The sequence below is a fragment of the Pimephales promelas genome, chromosome 10 (assembly GCF_988280905.1).
Source record: "Pimephales promelas chromosome 10, fPimPro1.hap1.1, whole genome shotgun sequence".
NCBI lineage: Eukaryota > Metazoa > Chordata > Actinopteri > Cypriniformes > Leuciscidae > Pimephales > Pimephales promelas.
This window is the reverse complement of record NC_142778.1, coordinates 6,330,786-6,351,698: the sequence shown is the minus strand read 5'-3', so window position 1 is coordinate 6,351,698 and position 20,913 is coordinate 6,330,786. Positions and strand designations below refer to the sequence as shown.

The 20,913-nt window shown below is 37.7% G+C and overlaps 1 long non-coding RNA gene across 1 annotated transcript; it reads right to left on the bottom strand.

Moving 5' to 3' along the window:
• Positions 1 to 12,632: 12,632 nt before the first annotated feature.
• Positions 12,633 to 16,596, bottom strand: LOC148977297 (uncharacterized). The gene is made up of 4 exons (XR_016169848.1): positions 16,486 to 16,596; positions 15,969 to 16,056; positions 15,738 to 15,832; positions 12,633 to 14,542 (listed from the first exon to the last, which is right to left on the bottom strand). It is a non-coding gene; the product is annotated as an uncharacterized LOC148977297 (long non-coding RNA).
• Between the last annotated feature and the right edge of the window lie 4,317 nt (positions 16,597 to 20,913).

Here is a 20,913-nt window from a genome sequence, read left to right as displayed (position 1 = left end):
AAACCGATCAAATGCTATAATAATCTAATAAGATTAACTATCAAGTGTCTCTAATATGTGTTATTCTATACATTTTTAGGGGTTATTTTGTTCCGTAATGGCTAAGCAGTCTAATTAAAACATCTACAAATGTATAAAACTGATCAGAGATCAGGTAAAAACTGTCTCTAGTCTCTAGTCTAGGTCAGCAGGATTTTGCCAAGACAAACATGTTTCTGGATCAACATAGTTTGATGATCCTGAAACAACATTCCTGTCTGAAAATGCAAACCTAACCCTACGCTATCTCACGACCATTCGTACGAATTCGACGCATGATTAAAAAGTGTCTAATTCGTATGACCTCACTCGTACGAATTTATACGATTTGTCTAAACCTACGTGATGGTTAGGTTTAGGGACGGGGTAAGGGGTAGGTCATTCGTACAAATTCATACGAATTGGCAAACTCGTAAAATATGTACGATTTAGCAAAATCGTACTAATTCATACAAGTGAGGTCGTATGAATTAGTACGAATTAGACACTTTTTAATCATGAGTCGAATTCGTGCGATTTGGTCGTGAGATCGGGTTGTAATAACTTATCCCTAAAATCAGAGAGGAATGATTGGTGAATAACACTGATGTACTGTAGAAGCAGTTGACGCTTGTAAGCCACAACTTGACATTTGTAAACTGACTGGTTGATTGGAGAGTTGTTCAGTATTGTACTTGGTAAAAAGCACTTTCACCTTTATAGTTTTATTTGTGATGATTTAATCAGAGACTCATACTTCTGTTTTAGGAGCATATTGGTGTCCTGGCATTTATTTTGATGTTGTTTGTGTTTATTCATTTATGGAGATTTAAGGACTTTTTTTTTTTTTGTTCCGATTAAGTTATTATTTATACATGTTTTATTTATTAAAGTCTATTGTGTTTATTATTTTGGCCTTGAGGCATCCTGAAGCCATATGGTTACTTAATTGAATTACTTTTCATCCACCTTAATAAATTACATTTTGTGTCTTTGGTGATCTGTCGGCTGGGGCTGGATTCCCTTTTAACGTCTGAAAAGTTCACGTAAATCCCTTACAGAACACAAGCGAGGCAATTGAGAAGTAGCAAATATAAAATATGAAGACATGAATAATAATATATTATTAACCGAAAATGTTCATCTGTCAGTTTTAATAAAAAGTTTTAATGCGATTCTAGGTATCCTTAGATATCTTTAGCTATTAATTGTTTTTTTTTTTTTTTTTTTGTAACACTTTATTTCGATAGTCCACTTTAGACGTTCTACTAACTATAAGTAACTTTGCAACTACATGCCAACTAACTGTCATTAGAGTACTAGTGGACTGTCAGCTTAATATCTGCTAACACTTTATTTTATTCGTCCCCCAACAGATATTCTTCTGACCATAAGTAACACCGTGTTCTAACTACACGAGACGCGATAAAATTGCAGCGACAGCAAGTGTGTCTGTGCACACTAGAGGCGACGCGACTGTGAGACATCACACGTCAATCAAAAATCACAGCCATCCAGAACAGCATGTGGGCGGAGTCTCTCTGTGAAAGCACACTGCTGGCCCGCACTTGCATTGGAAAAGGGTAAGGACATAATCAAATCAAGAAATAACATTATTAAAAATCAAAACATTAACAAATTATACTCATTGACTAATTTTGTTATGAAGTGCAGTTGTACGTTTGCATAGAATTCATTTTGAACGCTATATTGTATGTTTTCAAAATCTGAGGTAAATTATCCATTATCGCTTGTGGCATAGTGACCTATTTTTAAGTAAAGTTAAATAATGTGTAATGTGTATCAGTGTAAAGTGTTGTGCAAGTTACTTCCAAACTGTAATACATTAGGTATTACTTGTTACTGTTATTTAAAAGTAATTCATTACCTTACAATATTACTGTCCCAGAATTGTAATGCGTTACATTACTCATGTATTACTTTTGAGTTACTTTCACCAAAATAACTAATTAGAACTTAACTTTTGGACTGTAACGATATGCAATATGAAACCGACCCTATGAAACCGCCACACGACTTAGATCAACGAACCTACAGAATCGCGACAAACCTCTTCCAACTCCAGCGTTATTCTCCTTACCGTCCATATCCAATGCTGCCTTATCTTTAAATTAGGCTATTAGTATTATTTGAAGTTAACATTATAAAATACGTAGACCTACACCACAAAACTAGTTGAGGATAAATTATTTAAAATTGGGGAAGTCCAGCATTATGGACATGACATTTGCAGTCAAAACTTGAAATAAAAATTCTCAGAAAATACATGTATTGAAACGTATATAGGCTACTTCCTTAAAGGACTCCAGACATTAGACAAATATCAGACTATGTTTTATTTTTAATATTAGGGAAAAGACACACATTCATGCGTGACAAAAAAATAGGAGGCAAAATCGATTTTTTGTAATTCTGTTAATTACACTGCGCAAATCGGATGAGGAAGGGTTGGCTCTCCAGTCTCCATAGAACCTAAAATATTCATTTTATTTTAGTTTTCGTGTTCGCATTTATGAGGAAAAAACAATGTTACAGACGCGACCGCTCTGAACTGGCACTAAAAGACTGCTTTAAAACTTTCACATAGTCTGTTGCCTTTAAGAAGTAAAAGCAGACAATACACTGTAATACAACTGTAATACAAGCCTCACTGAACATGTAACGAGTAAAATATTGCTGAAAATTGATTAGTAATGCCTTACACTACTGCATTACAGCAAAAAGTAATATGTTACTGTAATGCATTACTTTTGTAATGCGTTACTCCCAACACTGTCAGTGTAATATCTCTGTGTGGGGGGATCTGTCAGCCACAACGCCGCAGAAATAGGAACCGTTTCTAAATTCGAAACTTTGCGTGTCGCCGTCGCGTCTGGTTAGGACAAAAACTTTGATTAACATGGAAAAGATACCTTTTATCGCGTGTCGCCTCGTCGCGTGTAGTTAGGACACGGTGTGTGTGTATATATATATATATATATATATATATATATATATATATAGTGGATGTTATATAACATAAATATTTGCATACATTATTGAAATAAATCTGCACAATAATCTAAAACAATAAACAAAAACAAAAAAAGCTGGTAGCATCTGGTCGATCAGGAACCCAGGGTCCATCTGGGTGATTGTAATTGAATGGGAAAGCTAAAAGATACTGTAGCTCTCTTTATGTATTATAAACCATATTGTTGCACAACCCAGACATGCTGCATAATGAACAGCGGCAACAGTTATGTTATGGTGCATTTTATGTGCTTCACTCTGTTCAGATGGAAGTAACGCTCTTGGCCCATGCCGCTCACAATTTCCTATTTCTGTTTCAGTGTGTGAACTGCGTTTGTGGGCTGCATAGTCACTTTTTGCTAGTTTCAAACTTGAGATGACTTTGAAATAGTTGATTTTAGAATTAAATAACCTACAGCTGAGCCCAAAAGGGCTCAATGCCTCACAGCATTGGAGTGCAATCCCCTTTATCTATAGCAACTCAAGAGTTCCTATTTTAAAACGCATCTAAATTCAAGGAAACCGATGCAAGGTGAAACAAAGCTCATTTGAATTGTGGATGCGTCACTTTCAATACGCCTCTCCGGGTCTGGTTTAGCTGTATTTTGCGGGACGATCAGCAAACCAGGAAACTATTTGTGTCAGTCTGATAAAGTGTCACAAGCACTTGTGCTGAGGGTAGCTGATGTAGGCTGTGTACTTGCTCATTATTGTGGCGGATGCCCTTGGACCGCAGGTTGTTGAAATTAAGCATGGCATCCCATAGAACCCCAGGTAAAATATATCTTGCAGAGACGCGCATATCTCTTCTGCCATCTGAGGTGAACCCAAACTTGCAGACTCCTGACCGGTAGATCCCTGCTCCACCCATCTGAAGGTGCAGCAGGGAATTGAAGCGGCATCCATGCTGAGGCTGCTCAGTGAATATGTTTCTCTTCATTGCGGGAGACTCTGAGAGAAATGGGGCATGGTGGAGTCACGGCCCCATGGTGCCACAATGGAGGGGGGTCTTCAACTTAGAAGTGGAAATGTGGGTCTTCTGTTACTGAAGATAAAGAATGACCTTCCACATCTATCTTTTTAGACATCATCTCAATACAAATGCTGAAACATCCATCTTAGAATTCCCAGGCTGTTTTATGCTGGTATTAGTTGATAGCTGAGAAAGTCTATTGACCAGCATTGTCGTTCTGGTGAAGCTAGTTAACCAATAAAGCGTTGGGTATTAAAGGAATAATTCAACCAAAAATGAAAACTCTGTCATAAATTTGGCCTAGTATTTTCATAAAGAAGAAGACTTCCATTCATTTGCTAAATACAAACTTAATGTAACCCGTTAGATGTCTGTAACCCCTTTGAAAGTCCATTCTAGTCAAAACTATGGCACTACAAAGATCATTAAGAATTTAAATGTTGCTAATCCATATAAATTGAGCAGATTAATTTTCTGAAGATTTGATCGCTTTATAGATTTAGGCTTTTATTCACATATACACACATATAAACACAGATAAATACACATTTACATAAAGCACATCAAATATGGTAAATATAAGTTCAACCAACCCGATCTCACGGGAATTCGTACGAATTTTACGAGGTGGCTAATTCGTACGACCTCACTCGTACGAATTAGTACGATTTTGCTAAATCGTACATATTTTACGAATTAGCCAATTCGTATGAATTCGTACAAATGACCTACCCCTGACCCCGCCCCTAAACATAACCGTCACATGGGTTTAGACAAAACGTCTAATTAATGGTTCGAGTGAGGTCGTATGAATTAGTACGAATTAGCCACTTTTGAATCACTCGTACGAATTCGTACGAATTGGTCGTGAGATAGCGTAGGTTCAACTGTACTTGCTTAACACGATAGACGTTGACAACTGGGTCGGTTATGCCCGTTATGCCTAGCAGGACGCTCTGTTGTTGTTTTGTTCAAACATTATGGACCAAGGCAAGCAGACTTTGAGACAAAAAGAGGACTAAAACGAAGATTAACATCTTTCAAGATACGAGAGCTCCACGGCCGCAACTAACTTCGACTTGGAGACGCGAGTGTTGCAGGTTACTTTATTAAACAGGTGAGCAAATCAATGTATATAAAACTAATCAATGTTATATAGTTCAACATGATGAAAAGTTAGAAAATGATCTGTATGAATCTTAATCTATCTTAATCTCAGACAGCCAACAAAACCTAACTAAAAACATTCAACACACTCGAATCACGCTGGTATACATCTAGCAATCGTGCACTGCTTCATACCACAGTCATGTTAAAAACATCATTGTATTCACTCTTCCATAAAAGATCCATCAGCTTGAAGACAAGATCCATAATTCCGCTTAATCCAGAGTATACATCATCAATATACGCCTTTGTTATTGTAAAAGGTTATCGACCCCTGGTGGCGAAACAATCTTGCATATTGTACCTTTAATATAATAAATGCAGATGCTTCCTCAATTTACAGACAATACTGCATATATAGCATGCATTATGTTTTATCATTGCAAATAAAGTACAAATGAACCGGAATGAATTGCTTCTTTCAAATCTAAAAGAAAGTTTTCATTATTCTGGCTTAAACCAAACATCACACAAGACCTATGAAATTCCTCAAAAACACATGGGAAACAAACACCTTTGATGATATCATATCACAGAGGCTAAAAAGGACTGGAAGCCGTATACTTGGCTCTTTGAGGTTCTTATGTGGAAAGAAAATCACTCTCTGTTCACTTCATAGCTAGTGTGATTGTGCGAACAGAGAGCTTGGGAATGTATTTGAGTGTCTGTTGGATCTTTAAACGGAGCTGTTTTTTTTTTATCTTTTATGCACTGGATTCTGTGTAAATTTATTTCAAAATGCATTAATGCACAGTGACTTGAAATAAACATCTTCTAAAATAAATGTCCTGAATTAAAATTGGTTTCCACAAATGACAAGGTAGTGTAACTGTCCTGAGAACAATAATATTAATAATACTAATAAGTTTCATTAAATGGTTGAAAAAATTCCTATTGTTGTCATCTTAAAGTAAAGTATAAAGTATGCATAATTACATGCAACTTACCCTAAACCAAACCTAATCCTAACACTATAAATGTCTAGTTAATTATTATTACAGTACTTAAAATGTATAATTACACTGTAAGGATACATTAAAATGTAAGGGACTTTGTTTTATTTTGTACATCATGGTTACACAACTTAATATCTAATTAAATTAAATAATTTAGAAAGCAAATCGGTAACACTTTACAATACGGGTGCACTAATATGCATTAATTCATGCTTAACTAATGCACAGATAATCATGAGTTAATGTATAACTAATGAAGAACTAAACCATTAATTAATGATTACTGCATCAGCAACTAATAAAGTTGTGTACTAATAATTCAATGCGTCATTGTGTATTAATTCCTTATTAACATATTTTATTAACTAATCGTGTAAATTAATGTGTTAATTACCTCAATTAGTCAAAGCTATGCACTTCAACTTCCAGTTGTCTGCTTTAATTAATCATTATAGCTAATGATTTGAAAAGGTATCATTATGTTATGACTTTACTTGTTGGGGCACATCATTATTAACTAGTCATTTAGTAATTGTAGTAATTTGCACATGAATTTGCACTAACAATCAAGTAATTAATCATGTATTGATGCTTATTAGTGTACCTGTCATATTATCTGGAAGTTGAAATACAAGGCTTTGGCTCATTCTGGTAATTAACATATTAATTCACACTATTAGTTACAAAATGAGTTATTATGGAATTAATCCACAATTACATATTTAATTATTAACAATTCGTGTATGAACTAATACATTAACCTTACAGACTCTTAATTAGTTCCTAATGTGGTAATCATCCATGAATAGCTTAGATAATCATTAGTTACATTAATTCAGTATTATCTTTGCATTAGTTGAGCATGAATTAATGCGTATTAGTGCACCTGTATTGCACCTAAAGTGTTACCAGCAAATCAAATTATTCTTTTTTTCATAATTGTATTAAACCATCATGCTCAATGTAAATCTGAGTTCTCAACAAACATGCTTCTGAAAGAAAAAAAAACTCAAATCCTGTCAAACTCAACTTTCAGATGAAAGTTTAAGTTGATGTGTGAGAGGAGAAGAGTTTACTCACTGTAGCCATCTGGATGCTGGTGTCCCCTTCTGTGCTAACTGCTGACAGACTACCCTCAAGAACCCGGAGCAGACACCAGACACCATACACCCACAAAACACCCTGCAGATTTAAGACCAGACACAATCACAGCCCACTGAAATGACAGCTCTTTGCACGTGTCAGATGGATTTGACACATGAAAAGACTTTAGAAATATAAAGGTTGACACTTTACTGCATACTTGAACTCAAAACGAGAGATGCATTGCCAATGGCGGAGCCAGAATATTTTCATAGTGTATGGCCAGACGGGCCAGTGACCAGTCTGGTAGGGTGACCACCCGTCCCGCGTACAGCGTTTGAAGCCCAATTCATGCGTCCCGCAAATTGAGACCGCGTCATGCATAATCAATGCTTGCTCAAAAAAAAGTCGGTCACTCTTTATCCTCGAGACGCAGGCAGCCAAACGTTGTGCCTGAACACGTTCACGTTCATGAACTTGTTCATATTTTGGGTGAACTGAACGTATTTTTTAACTGCCTGTCCTGATGAACGTGTGAACTCGTTCATTCTGGTGTCGCACGCTCTCTCAGTTTAACTTCGTTCAATGGGGTGCCAGATTTCTATAGAGCCTTCCAGGCGAACACCCTGCTAAAACTCACCGTAAACAGGGCTCAATATGTAGCGAAAAAACACCAAATCTGGCAACACAAGCCACCAGTGTCGCACCGCGGCCGCCGTCGACAAAGGCGTCGTATGATAATTTAAACGGATTTTATAACGAGGTCGGTGAAGATGGGAAAAATCTTACATTTCTGTGTAAACTTGAACTTAACTAGTTCATGTTAAAATGTGTGAATTGAACTTTGAACTAGTTAATGTAGAAAGTGAACTTCATCAAGACTGGTTGCCACTCCCACGTGACCTGCCGACTAGGTTGATGTCAACTATTTCATTGTTGTCATGACAGCGCAGCTTCTCATTCCGTGAACCTCTGGAGTTGTGAGTTTAGACTTTTTTTCGACTTTTTTTTAAAACTATTCCTGTGGTGTTAAGCAACTATAATTCCTGTTAATCCTATAATTTTATACTTTTATTGATTTAAAGTGAATTAATTGTAATAAAAAATAAATAAAATTAAATAGCTAAAGTAAATCGTAAGTGGAAGTGCTGTCAATTCATTGAATGTTCAAAATATTCATCTTTATTTAGAAAACAAATACACATTGGTTGGCCTATTCATGAGAATATATCAGCAATTACACATGTTTAGGGAATAGGGCATTATTAATGCATGTGCTAAGGTATGTGCTTTTTTTAACAATTATTTATGTACAAACAGTAAGGCAATAGTAACAATTCTAGATATGGGTAAACCTCTATCAGAGTCTGCCCGTGGGGTGGGGGCACCGCCGCGCCAAGCAGTGTCCCACATTGTCCCTCAGAAACATACCCCTTGTCCCCCCTTGGGCTTATTAGCAGGTGGTCACCCTACAGTCTGGGCTGGCACAGATATCTTCATCGTTCAAAAATGTTTAAAAAATGAGTTAGATTATAAAGTACTGGACTGTTTAGTGTATACAACACAAATAAATACAATTAATTAGGGCCCGAGCACTAACAGTGCGAGGACCCTATTGAAACTGTTAGGGTTATTTTTTTTTATTTATTTTTTTTTATTTTTTCTGCAAAGTAAGTGCCATTTTCGGGGCCGCAACATGCTCAAAAACTCACCAAATTTGGCACGCATGTCAGGACTGGTGAAAAATTTTGTATTTTGTGGGTTTCGCAGATGGGCGGGGCAAAATGGCAGGCTAGCGCCACCTAGAAAATTGGAAAAAATTAGCCCCTCGTCCACGTTCAACCTACATGCACGAAATTTGGTGGGGACGTGTATCATATCAAGACGCACAAAAAAGTCTCAAGAACCCATACCCTAAACTCGACAGGAGGTCCGCCATTTTGAATTTGGCGGCCATTTTTGCACGATTTACAGACTCCGTACTTTAACGAACTCCTCCTAGGGATTTAGTCGGATCGACTTAAAATTTCTGCTGTGCCTTCTAAAGGCATTGACGATGTAAAGTTGTGCTATCTGCGGGTTTTCGTCGATGGGCGTGTCCGTGGCATCGAAGATTCGCCATGAAACAGGAAGTTGTGGTAACTTGGCTGTAAATGCCCAGATCTGCACGAAATTTTACACATTTGACAAGAGTCCCGCCCTGAACAAATCTACATGCCGACATTCACCCACAGTCATAGCGCCACCTGCTGGCAACAGGAAGTGACCTTTAACGAAGCAGCCCCCGCCGCTTGTTTGACCGACATGTACGAAATTTATGTGGTACATCTACCATGACCAGACGCACAAAAAAGCCTCAAGAACCCATACCCTAAACTCGACAGGAAGTCCGCCATTTTGAATTTGGCGACCGATTTGGGACGATTTACACACTCCGTACTTTAACGAACTCCTCCTAGGGATTTAGTCGGATCAACTTCAAATTTCTGCTGTGCCTTCTAAAGGCATTGACAATGTAAAGTTGTGCTATCTGCGCGTTTTCGTCAATGGGCGTGTCCGTGGCGTCGATGATTCGCCATGAAACAGGAAGTTGTAGTAACTTGGCTGTAAATGCCCAGATCTACACGAGATTTTACACATTTGACAAGAGTCCCGCCCTGAACAAATCTACATGCCATCATTCACCCACATTAATAGCGCCACCTAGTGGCAAGAGGAAGTGACTTTTAATGAAGCAGCCCCCGTCGCATGTTTGACCGACATGTACGAAATTTCTGTGGTACATCTACCATGTCCAGACGCACAGAAAAGTCTCTTGGAGCGATGCCCTAAACTTAACAGTAAGTCAGCCATTTCTAATTTTACCGCCATTTTTGGATGATTTACTCATTACGTACTTTAACTAACTCCTCCTAGGGATTTAGTCGGATCGACTTCACATTTCTGCTGTGCCTTCTAAAGGCATTGACGATGTAAAGTTGTGCTATCTGCGGGTTTCCGTCGATGGGCGTGTCCATGGCGTCGATGATTCGCCATGAAACAGGAAGTTGTAGTAACTTGGCTGTTAAAGCCCAGATATGCATGAAATTTTACACCTTTGACAAGAGTCCCGCCCTGAACAAATCTACATGCCGACATTCACCCACAGTCATAGTGCCACCTGCTGGCAACAGGAAGTGACCTTTAACGAAGAAGCATAGCAAATGCACAGCCGCACTGGCCGAGCTGCAGAATATGCAACGCGGCGCCTCACACCCCGACTCGCTACAGGTGCGAGGGCCCGTCCATCGCTGCTTGCAGCTTTAATTGTAATTGAATTTGGCATTTTTGTTTATTAATCCTAGACTGCAAGATCCGTTTCAAAAACTTGCAACCAAAATAAATGAACTGCAACAATTTTATTAAAATAAACTCATTACAAAGAAAAAAGCAAATTTGTTTTGGCGTCATATAGGTGACTCCATATGACATTTTGTCGAAATACTACGCACATGGCACCCTATAGCTTCAATATAACACACACTTTTATGGGTAGGTTTAGGTCTGGGGAAGGGTCGGCGTCTCATATTGACGCTAATGGATGCCAGTCACCTTTATGACGCCTTGGGTTCTGCGTGTTATATTGACGTTAACAGGTGCCATGTGCGTAGTATTTCGATTAAATGTCATATGGCGTCACCTATATGACGTCAAAGGATGAGAATGTGTTGGGAAATGATAAATGCACAATCTATACACAATTAAATGTGTGTGATCAGGTTGAATGTATAGTATGAGTTTTGTTTTGTTTGGTTAGATATATTGTTGTCCTCTCTAATATCAAGCTATAATCCAAATTACCACTTAAATTTATCGAAAGACTTCATTAACTGTTTGAAGAAAATTCTGTCATCATTTACTCACCCTCATGTCGTTCCAAACCTGTAAGACTTTTGTTCATCTTCGGAACACAAATTAAGATATTTATAATCTAAGATTTCTGTTCCTCCATTGACAGTCCACGCAACTACCAGTTTGACACTTTAAATCATAAAACTATTATAAATCAAGCAGTTTAGTCCAAATTTTCTACGGATGGTGGTTGAGGAGAGACCCCTGACATGACTGTAAAGCGATTTGGGTGTACAGTAGCCTAAATGTGAAAAGCGCTATATATATGCCTCATTCATCATTCATGAACGGATTTAATTTAGTTTTTTTTTCATATACAAACATTTATCAGCTTAACCGTCCCTGCTTGATGTGCAAAAACAAACCTCATTGGTTCTTGAAGCTCAGATGTGCAGAGTAACAAGAGAATGAACCTGAATGAATGAATGAAAGCGATCATATCTCTTCAGAAAATGTGGACTAAACCGCTCTTTATATTAGGTTAACTATCACCGAACATTTTGAAATGTCAAAGTGCTACGTAGACTGTCAATGGAGGGACAGAAATCTGGAACGACAATAGGGTGAGTAAATGATGACTTGATTTTTTTTTTTCCTTTTTGGGTAGACTAACCCTTTAAAATAATTTAGAAACACATACGAAATATTTTTTGTAAAACACACAAACTTCAAAACAGCAAATAGATATTTTCAGATCAAAAAGCATACAAAGTAGAGCAGTCTGTTAGAGTTGCTTTCCTTATCTGGAGACATAATATAAAAGAAACAGTCGCCCACATATTTGCTCTTTTCATACTTAATTAAGTTTGGTATCATAACATAAGATCTATACACTGTAAAAAGTAATAAGTTGACTTTACTAGGAAAAGCTGTGGAAACTGATTGCCTCAAAATTTTCAAGCAAATTAGGTCATCATTTTTGAGTTGATACTACTCTCTACTTCTTTGTAGAGTTAACTTGTGTATTTGTAGAGGTTACCATAAAACTTGAGTACAGGTAACTTAATAATCTCAAGTTAAGGCAACTTACAGATTTAAGTTGAGATTTGTAAGCAGAACTTACACAAAACAGTTAATTTAACATGTCTGCTTGTTCTACTTACTAGAGGAATGTGTGGAAACTGATTGCCTTAAATTTCTCAAGCAAATTGTACTCAAAATTCTGAGTTGAGAATACAAAGAAAGACAACACATTTGGCAAACCACTAGAATGTTTATTTGTTCAACAACAATATGTTAAAACATTACTGGCCCGCCAACAACATTTTAGAAATAAAGCACATAATGCACTCAAGAAAAAAAACAAAGTACTAAAGACAATAAAAACAATGTTTCTTTGTTTTTAACATCTTTACAAAGTGGTTGAAAGCAGAGCATGCAAGTCACACAGTTTGGTACAGAATTCCTTTCCTACTACAGTTCTCTTTAAAATTCTCTTCTTATAAAACTATTCCAAAACCAAACAAGTAACATCCTTTTAAATAAGGATTTTTTTTCTTTTCAACAATTGAAAAACAGTGAAGTATCTATAAAACAGTACTGAACAATTTTCTTTAGAGTTCTCTTAAATGAACACTCCACTGTTTTATTTCATATTAAGGGGATAGTTCACTTTGAAATTAATTTTTGATATGTTGTATCTTACTTCAAGGGCATCCAAGATGTAGGAGTCTTTGTTTCCGCAGTGGTTTCAATTTTGATATTTTTAGGTCAAAGCGTTCTTGTCTGTCAGTCACATAATGCAGGTCTATGGTCACCACCACAAAGAGCATGCACAGAGAAGTCAAAATTAAACATGATTTAATGACTCGTAAATGTAAGTACACATTGATGGCCTAAGACACGAAACGAGCGGTTTGTGTGAGGAAACGAACAGTATTTATATCGTTTTTACCTCTTGTTAACAGCCATGTCCAGCTGATCCGGATCAGATGTCCAACTGAACCGTATTGAACCATGTCCAACGTTCTGCAAGAAGTGATCTCGCGCGTCTACGTCACGCATTGTTTACACAGAGATTTACCGTTCACTAAACATATTTAGATATATCGAAATCATTTTTTATTGCGATTTCCTGTATATCTAAATATGTTTAGATCTTCACAGTGAAAGGTAAAACTTCCGAAATCTCCGTGTAAACAATGAGTGACTTAGACGCGCGCGAGATCACTTTCAGCGGAACGTTGGACATGGTTCAGTTCGGTTCAGTTGGACATCTGATCCAGATCAGTTGAACATGGCTGTTAACAAGAGGTAAAAACGATATAAATACTGTTAGTTTTCTCACAAACCGCTCGTTTCTTGTCTTAGGCCATCAATGTGTACTTACATTTACAAGTCATTAAATCATGTTTAATTTTGACTTCTCTGTGCATGCTTTTTGACGTGGACCCCCTAAACATCCATTGTATGACTGACAGACAAGAAAGGTTTGACCGAAAAATGTAAAAATTGAAAATACTGTGGAAACAAAGACACCTACATCTTGGATGCCCTTGAGGGAAGATAAAACATATCAAAAATTAATTTCAAAGTGAACTATCCCTTTAAACTATGTTATTTCCTCACAAAGACGAGTTGATACATACCTCTCACGTCTCAGTGCGTGCACTCAATCGCTTTAGCGACACATTGATAGCACTTAGCTTAGCACAGTTTATTCATTAGGATCCAAAAAGAGATGAAGTTAGAAGCGACCAAACACCTCCACGTTTTCCCTATTTAAATACAGTTACACGTTGGTAAGTAATTACATGACCGAGAATGGTGTATGATTACACCAGTGTAAAATGGATAACTATAATGTATGGCGGAATAGCACTTGAGAGCACTTCGACTTGGCGCAGTAATATCATCATTCCTAAAAAAATCCTCTCATCATCAGTAGTGATGATATTACTGTGCCAAGTCGAAGCGCTCTCAAGTGCTATTCCGCCATACATTGTAGTTCTCCACTTTACACGCTTAGAAAAGCGGCACATTTTATTTTGTCACCATACTTGGTCGTATAACTACTCGTGTAGCTGTATTTAAACAGGGAAAATGTGGAGGTGTTTGGTAGCTTCACTGCTTGGATCCTAATGAATGAACAGGGCTAGTTAAGGGCTATCAAAGTTTCGCTGCACGTCAGAGAAATTAAGTGTACGACGCACTGAAACGAGAGAGGTATGTAACAACTTGTCTTAGTTAAGGGAATAAAATAGTTTAATGTAAAAAAAATGGTGGAGTGTTCCTTTAAAGGCAGCTCATTGCTTGTGGAAGATTTTCAAGATCATCCACAACCACTGTACCTTCCAGAATAATTGCCGTTGTTGTGGCATCAAGATGCAGGGAGTAGGGTATGGCAGCGGTTGCAGACGATTCGGTAATCACTGTCAGAATACATTTCAATGTTGGAAATATCTTCATTGTCATCACAGTCCTAAAAATGGGAATAGCATATAACAAAAATTAGGTAATAGAACAAGACATATTTTAACGGAACACTCCACTATTTTTTCATATTAAACTATGTTACTCTCTTTACTAAGACGAGTTCATACATACCTCTGTCGTCTCAGTGCGTGCACTCAATGGCTCTGGCGTGCAGAGACACTTTAACACTTAGCTTAGCCCAGTTTATTTAAACAGAGAAGCGACCAAACCTCTCCACATTTTCTCTATTCAAATGTGGTTACACGGCCAAGTATGGCGACACAAAATAAAATATGGCGGTGTTTGGTCACTTCTAACTTCATCTCAATTTGCATCCTAATGAATGAACTGGGCTAAGCTAAGTGCTAACAATGTTTCTCCATGCACCAGAGCGATTGAGTGCAGGCACTGAGACGAGAGAGGTATTCATAGAGAGGTATTCATCAACTCGTCTTTGTTAAGGGAATAACATAGTTTAATGTGGAACAAAATGGTGGAGTGTTACTATAAAGGGATAGTCCACTCAAAAATTAAAATCTTGTCTTAATTTACTCACCCTCAAGTTGTTATAAACCTGTATGAGGTTTTTTTTTCATCTGCTGAACTGAAAAGAAGATATTTTGATGAATGTTGGTAACCAGACTGTTGAGAATAGCCATTGACTTCCATAGTGGGAAAAAAAAACTATGGAACTCAATGGCTAATCTCAACTGTTTGATTACCGAACTTCTTCAAAATATATTATTTTGTGTTCAATATAAGAAAGAAGCTCAAACAGGTTTGCAATAACATAAGAGTGAGTAAATAACAACATCATTTCATTTTGGGTGATCTATCCCTTTAAGAGCACATAGTCATTAAAATATGAAACTAAATTAATAACCCTTTGTGTCTAAATGTAAAGGCCTTTTCAAAGAGGACACAGCAGTGAATCCAGGGGGAAAAACATTCATCAAACCACTGCATGAAAAGACAAATAAAACTGATGGCCGGTTATATAAATTAAAACTAATATAAAATGTATCTTCTAACTGTCTTTTTTCTTCTAAACTCTTAATTTATCTTTCACTTTCTTTTCTCCAACCCTTACTTTGTTTCACTGTCCTGACAGTTTTTCATGCCTTTCTTCTTGCCAGATATCAACTGTTTGAAGAACAGTTAGACTGTTAAACAAGAATCACATCAGTGATGAAAATACTTACAAAAGATGTCTTGTAAAAATCATTGTGGTCCTCCTCGAAAAGTAGTGGTAGGCCATGATGAAGAACGATGTTCGTTCCGCATTGATATTAGATTTCTGCAAAGTTATAAAAATGTATATTGAATAGCACTCGATACTAGCAAAATGTCAGAGCAAAAAACAACAGTAAAAGCAACATATGTTTTGCAATCGAGACATAACGTTAATTGTGATAATATGTCGATGAGCTTACGTCATTTTGAATCTGCTGCAGAATCTTAAGTTTGGAGCCAATATCTCCAGATTTAGCCTTGAATTTATTGATGAAACGTTGAGCGAATCTGTCACAAAATAAAGACAAAATAAGGTAATAACTGCTTGTTAGTTACACTTCTTAATTAATGCGTCATGTAATTAATTTTCATTTGAACGACACGTGAGCATTGAACTTTCTAGAAAGAAGGAAAGTTACGTTAGCTGCTAAGTTATCTAGGCCGCACAGCCAGGGTTTTTACATTTTAGATAAACCCCAAACTTAAACGATTAACACAGCATACAAACTGTAACTAATATAAAACACGTGTTCAGTAAAAATCGTTTTTTAATCTAGTAATTTATGCCGCTTGTCTCAACTGGTCTCATTCGACATAAAACTAACGTTACTTCAGTGTGTCTTTTCCTCTTACTGCACAATGAGCAAAATAAATTCTGTTTTTAAGCTATACAATGACATTAAAGTTGATAAATAGTTGTTCAAGAGGCTAGCATACCTAGTTTTGCTGCCGCATCCATTCCCGAACACGAGCTGAAGTCCCTCGTCGATCTCGTCTCGTCTGGACGTCTTCCTCAAGTTCAACCGTCCAATTGCGCAAATGCGCATGCGCGAGTTGAAAAAAAAATAACCGAGTTGTTTCGTCTTATGCTGAAACTTAATAACCAAAGTAAATATATAAAGCTTTGTAACTAAAAATATAAAGGACTGTGAAGTAGCAGCCGATGGGCTTGCTTTTTATCTTCCCAGTTATTTTTTTAAGCGTGCAGGAAAAAAAGATTTAGAACCTATTAACTATATATTAACCTATTAACTATTTTCAAACTAATTGTATGGTATTTACTAAAAATGTTGTTAATTTCACTATTATTATTATTATTACTATCCAAATTCTGTGCTCCAGAAATTTGCAACAGTGTGAAAATGCCTTTAGTACAATACACTTACCAATCTTAAGTACAATGTACTAGATTTGTTTAGTTTGACTATTGCATCCACCTAAAAGTTCACAGTACACAGTGTAATCAAGTTAAATCAACTAAGTTTCTAAAGTAAGTTAAATTCACTAGTTTTTCTTAAGTAGAATCAGCAATTACTTTTTACAGTGTAGCCTGTGATGTTAAGGGTAAATGAGAATACTTTCCACAGAAAGTGAGAACATTGTTCTGCATTGCAATCACTTTGAAGAAAAGTGTCAACTATTTTAGGGATTTTTTTATAATGATGTATACAATTAAAATGAACTCAACACTTCTAAGCATATATTTAAAAAGGCTGTTTTGACTCGTGCCAGAACTCAGACAAATACTGTTTGACACAAGACATCCATAAGTAGCTGAAATTAACATTACTGGCAGTAAAACAATTTTTTTTTTATTTTTCTACACACAAACAGGGGCAGTTTATCAAATATTAAACACTTATTATTATCATTATTATTTCCTTGCGCAATATCAGTGTTGTAGTCGAGACCAGCTCACTCGAGTCCGAGTCTAGACTGAGACCAAAGAGAGTCGAGACTGAGACAAAAGAGAGTCGAGTCCGAGTCGAGACTGAGATCAAAGAGAGTCGAGTCCATATCGAGACCGAGACCAAAGAGAGTCGAGTCCGAGTCGAGACCGAGACCAAAGAGAGTCGAGTTCGAGTCGAGACCGAGACCAAAGAGAGTTGAGTCCATGTCGAGACCGAGACCAAAGAGAGTCGAGTCCGAGTCTAGACCGAGACCAAAGAGAGCCGAGTCCGAGTCAGAGTCGAGACTGAGACCAAAGAGAGCTGAGTCCGAGTCGAGACTGAGACCAAAGAGAGTCGGGTCCGAGACCAAAGAGAGTCGAGTCCGAGTCGAGACCGAGACCAAAGAGAGTTGAGTCCATGTCAAGACCGAGACCAAAGAGAGTCGAGTCCGAGTCGAGACCGAGACCTAAGAGAGTGGAAACCGAGACCAAAGAGAGTCGAGTTCGAGTCGAGACCGAGACCAAAGAGAGTTGAGTCCATGTCGAGACCGAGACCAAAGAGAGTCGAGTCCGAGTCGAGACTGAGATCAAAGAGAGTCGAGTCCATATCGAGACCGAGACCAAAGAGAGTCGAGTCCGAGTCGAGACCGAGACCTAAGAGAGTGGAGGCCGAGACCAAAGAGAGTCGAGTTCGAGTCGAGACCGAGACCAAAGAGAGTTGAGTCCATGCCGAGACCGAGACCAAAGAGAGTCGAGTCCAAGTCTAGACCGAGACCAAAGAGAGCCGAGTCCGTGTCGAGACTGAGACCAAAGAGAGCCGAGTCCAAGTTGAGACTGAGACCAAAGAGAGTCGGGTCCGAGACCAAAGAGAGTCGAGTCCGAGTCGAGACCGAGACCAAAGAGAGTTGAGTCCATGTCAAGACCGAGACCAAAGAGAGTCAAACCCGAGACCAAAGAGAGCCGAGTCCGAGTCGAGACTGAGACCGCGACCAAAGAGAGTCGAGTCCGAGTCTAGACCAAGACCAAAGAGAGTCGAGACAAAGACCAAAGAGAGTCGAGTCTGAGTCGAGACCGAGTCCAACGAGAGTCGAGTCAGAGTCGAGACCGAGACCAAAGAGAGTGGAGTCTGAATCGAGACAGAGTCCAACGAGAGTCGAGTCCGAGTCTAGACTGAGACCAAAGAGAGTCGAGTCTGAGTCGAGACCAGAGAGGTTGGATAACCTAAGGTTGGGTCTGAAACCAGACTTAAAGATATCTTCAAGAATATGTAAAATATTTGGTGGTAAGAATAAAATTGGCACCATACTCAAACAGTAAACCAAATAAACCATGGAGTCATGTACACTGTAATGGTAAAAAGGCCACATAAGCTTTATTACAAAATGACATGTCCTAAACGGACAAATTTAAAGCGCCCACGCGTAGCGGCATGGAGCCTTCTTCAAGGCACATTTTTTTCTCTCAATGGGCTGCATTTAGGTTCTTGCTGTGTGGTAGGAGCAGGGTCATTCCTCTCAGAACGTTAGTCTAACTGAAGAGAGAATTTAAATTCTGCAATTGTATCTTGCAAGAGACTTCAGGCAAATATCAATTATTCAGGCTTTGGCATCTAATGCAAGAAATATCAGGAAGTGCTTTAATAAGAGACATGGTTAGTGCTCACAGTTTGTCATCAGAAGCAATACAGTCACTCACTTGCTGCGAAATGACGCAGATTAGATTTAAAAGTGATATTTTAGTCTGTTCACTCATTTCACAAAAGTTTCATTATTTTAGTTGTTATTTACTAGGGCTGTCAGTTAAACGCGTTATTAACGGCGCTAACGCAAAACCATTTTAACGGCATACATATGAACTGAGCTATCATCATCGCAGCATGTCCAGTCTGAAATACCGCTTGATGATGGCCAAGCACACATACACACACACACACACACACACATACAGCTGATTCGAATTCTCCACCCCCTCGTCAATACCATGACCTCGTCAGTATTTATTTCACCCATTGATGGACAGTGTTACATTTTGTGAGAGATTATTTGCTCCAAGTGAGAATTTTAGTGTGAATTTGAACACAGTATATGCCAATGTTGTTTTCAATAAAAAAAATATTTGCACAAAGCAAGCCAATTCACTTTTTTCATGTTGATAAGAACATTAAAATGAGAAAAAAATAATGGGACAAAAAGAAATCAAGAGAAATTTTGAATAGATAAAAATGTATGATTAATCGCGATTAATCGCGATTAAATATTTGAATCGTTTGACAGCACTATTATTTACGCTTTCTAGCAATATGGTTCCACTGTAAGGAGAGCATTGTTAACATCAACCAATATAATAAACCTAAATCTAATTTTTGTGGTTCACAGAAGAAATAAAATCAATCTAAAATGAGTTGAGGCACCTACATGTTTGCTAGTATCTTATCAAAAGGCTTAAAGGCATGTAAAAGCTAACTGGAGTTCTTTGAAATGTTCTGCGTCCTTGTGAAGTGTCATCATACTTTTCAAATTCAATGCGTTCGGGTCCACAAACCGAGGTAGGATGCAACGAGAATAAACAGATGAAGCCATTCTTCCACACCTTTCAAAACATACAAACACTATGATTCATTCCAAACAAGAAAAGATTACCATGGTGCACTGCTGCGACTGGCATAAAGCCGAAAGTGAAATATAGAGCAAGGATAAATGGGGTGTGTTAAATAGACCATGTTTCCATCAATCGGCCAAAGTGAACCGCATGTGCCATCTCCCAGAATTCTGTTCAGTTCTCTTATCAGGAACAGGCCTCTTATCTCAGAGCTCCATAACAGCAAACACACTCACACAAGAACACGCACACACACACACACACACACTGTTCTAACACCTCGGCCGATGCTGAATTATCTTCATCAGTTTGTAGCTAGGTGACGTTTGGTTGCTTTTTTTGTCAATCAGAGATATACACGTTATCTCATTGGCAGTATGAAAGCAAAGGCAAAAAGCGATGCGTCAGGTTTTATTGGTAAAAGTCTAAGTTGCAAATGTTCCAATTTGCAAATGTTCCAAAAAAAAATAAATAAATAAAAATAAAAATGTTCCAATGTTTAAATGTTACTTGTCCACACAAGCCTGATTATCCACCTAAAACAAGAAGATTTTTAAAGGTCAAAAAGGAGACCATATGGCTGCACCCAAGGAGCTCTAATAAACCTGGAGAAAGCGCTAGGATTTCCATTAATCTCAAATGGCAGTTGAAAGGCTATCATTTCTGAAAGCAAGAGAGCTGGATGCTTCCTGAATCCTTTATTGAAGCAATTACTGCAATATAATGGATTTCTTGTATCCATAATTCTTTATTCCAAAGCTATATTTGATAATGACAATCAAAGCAGAAATATACTTTTTGCCAATTTAACATGATATTGGGTCAAAACAAACCAGTCAAACACTGACCCAGTGCATCATTGTCAAAATGTTAAAGAA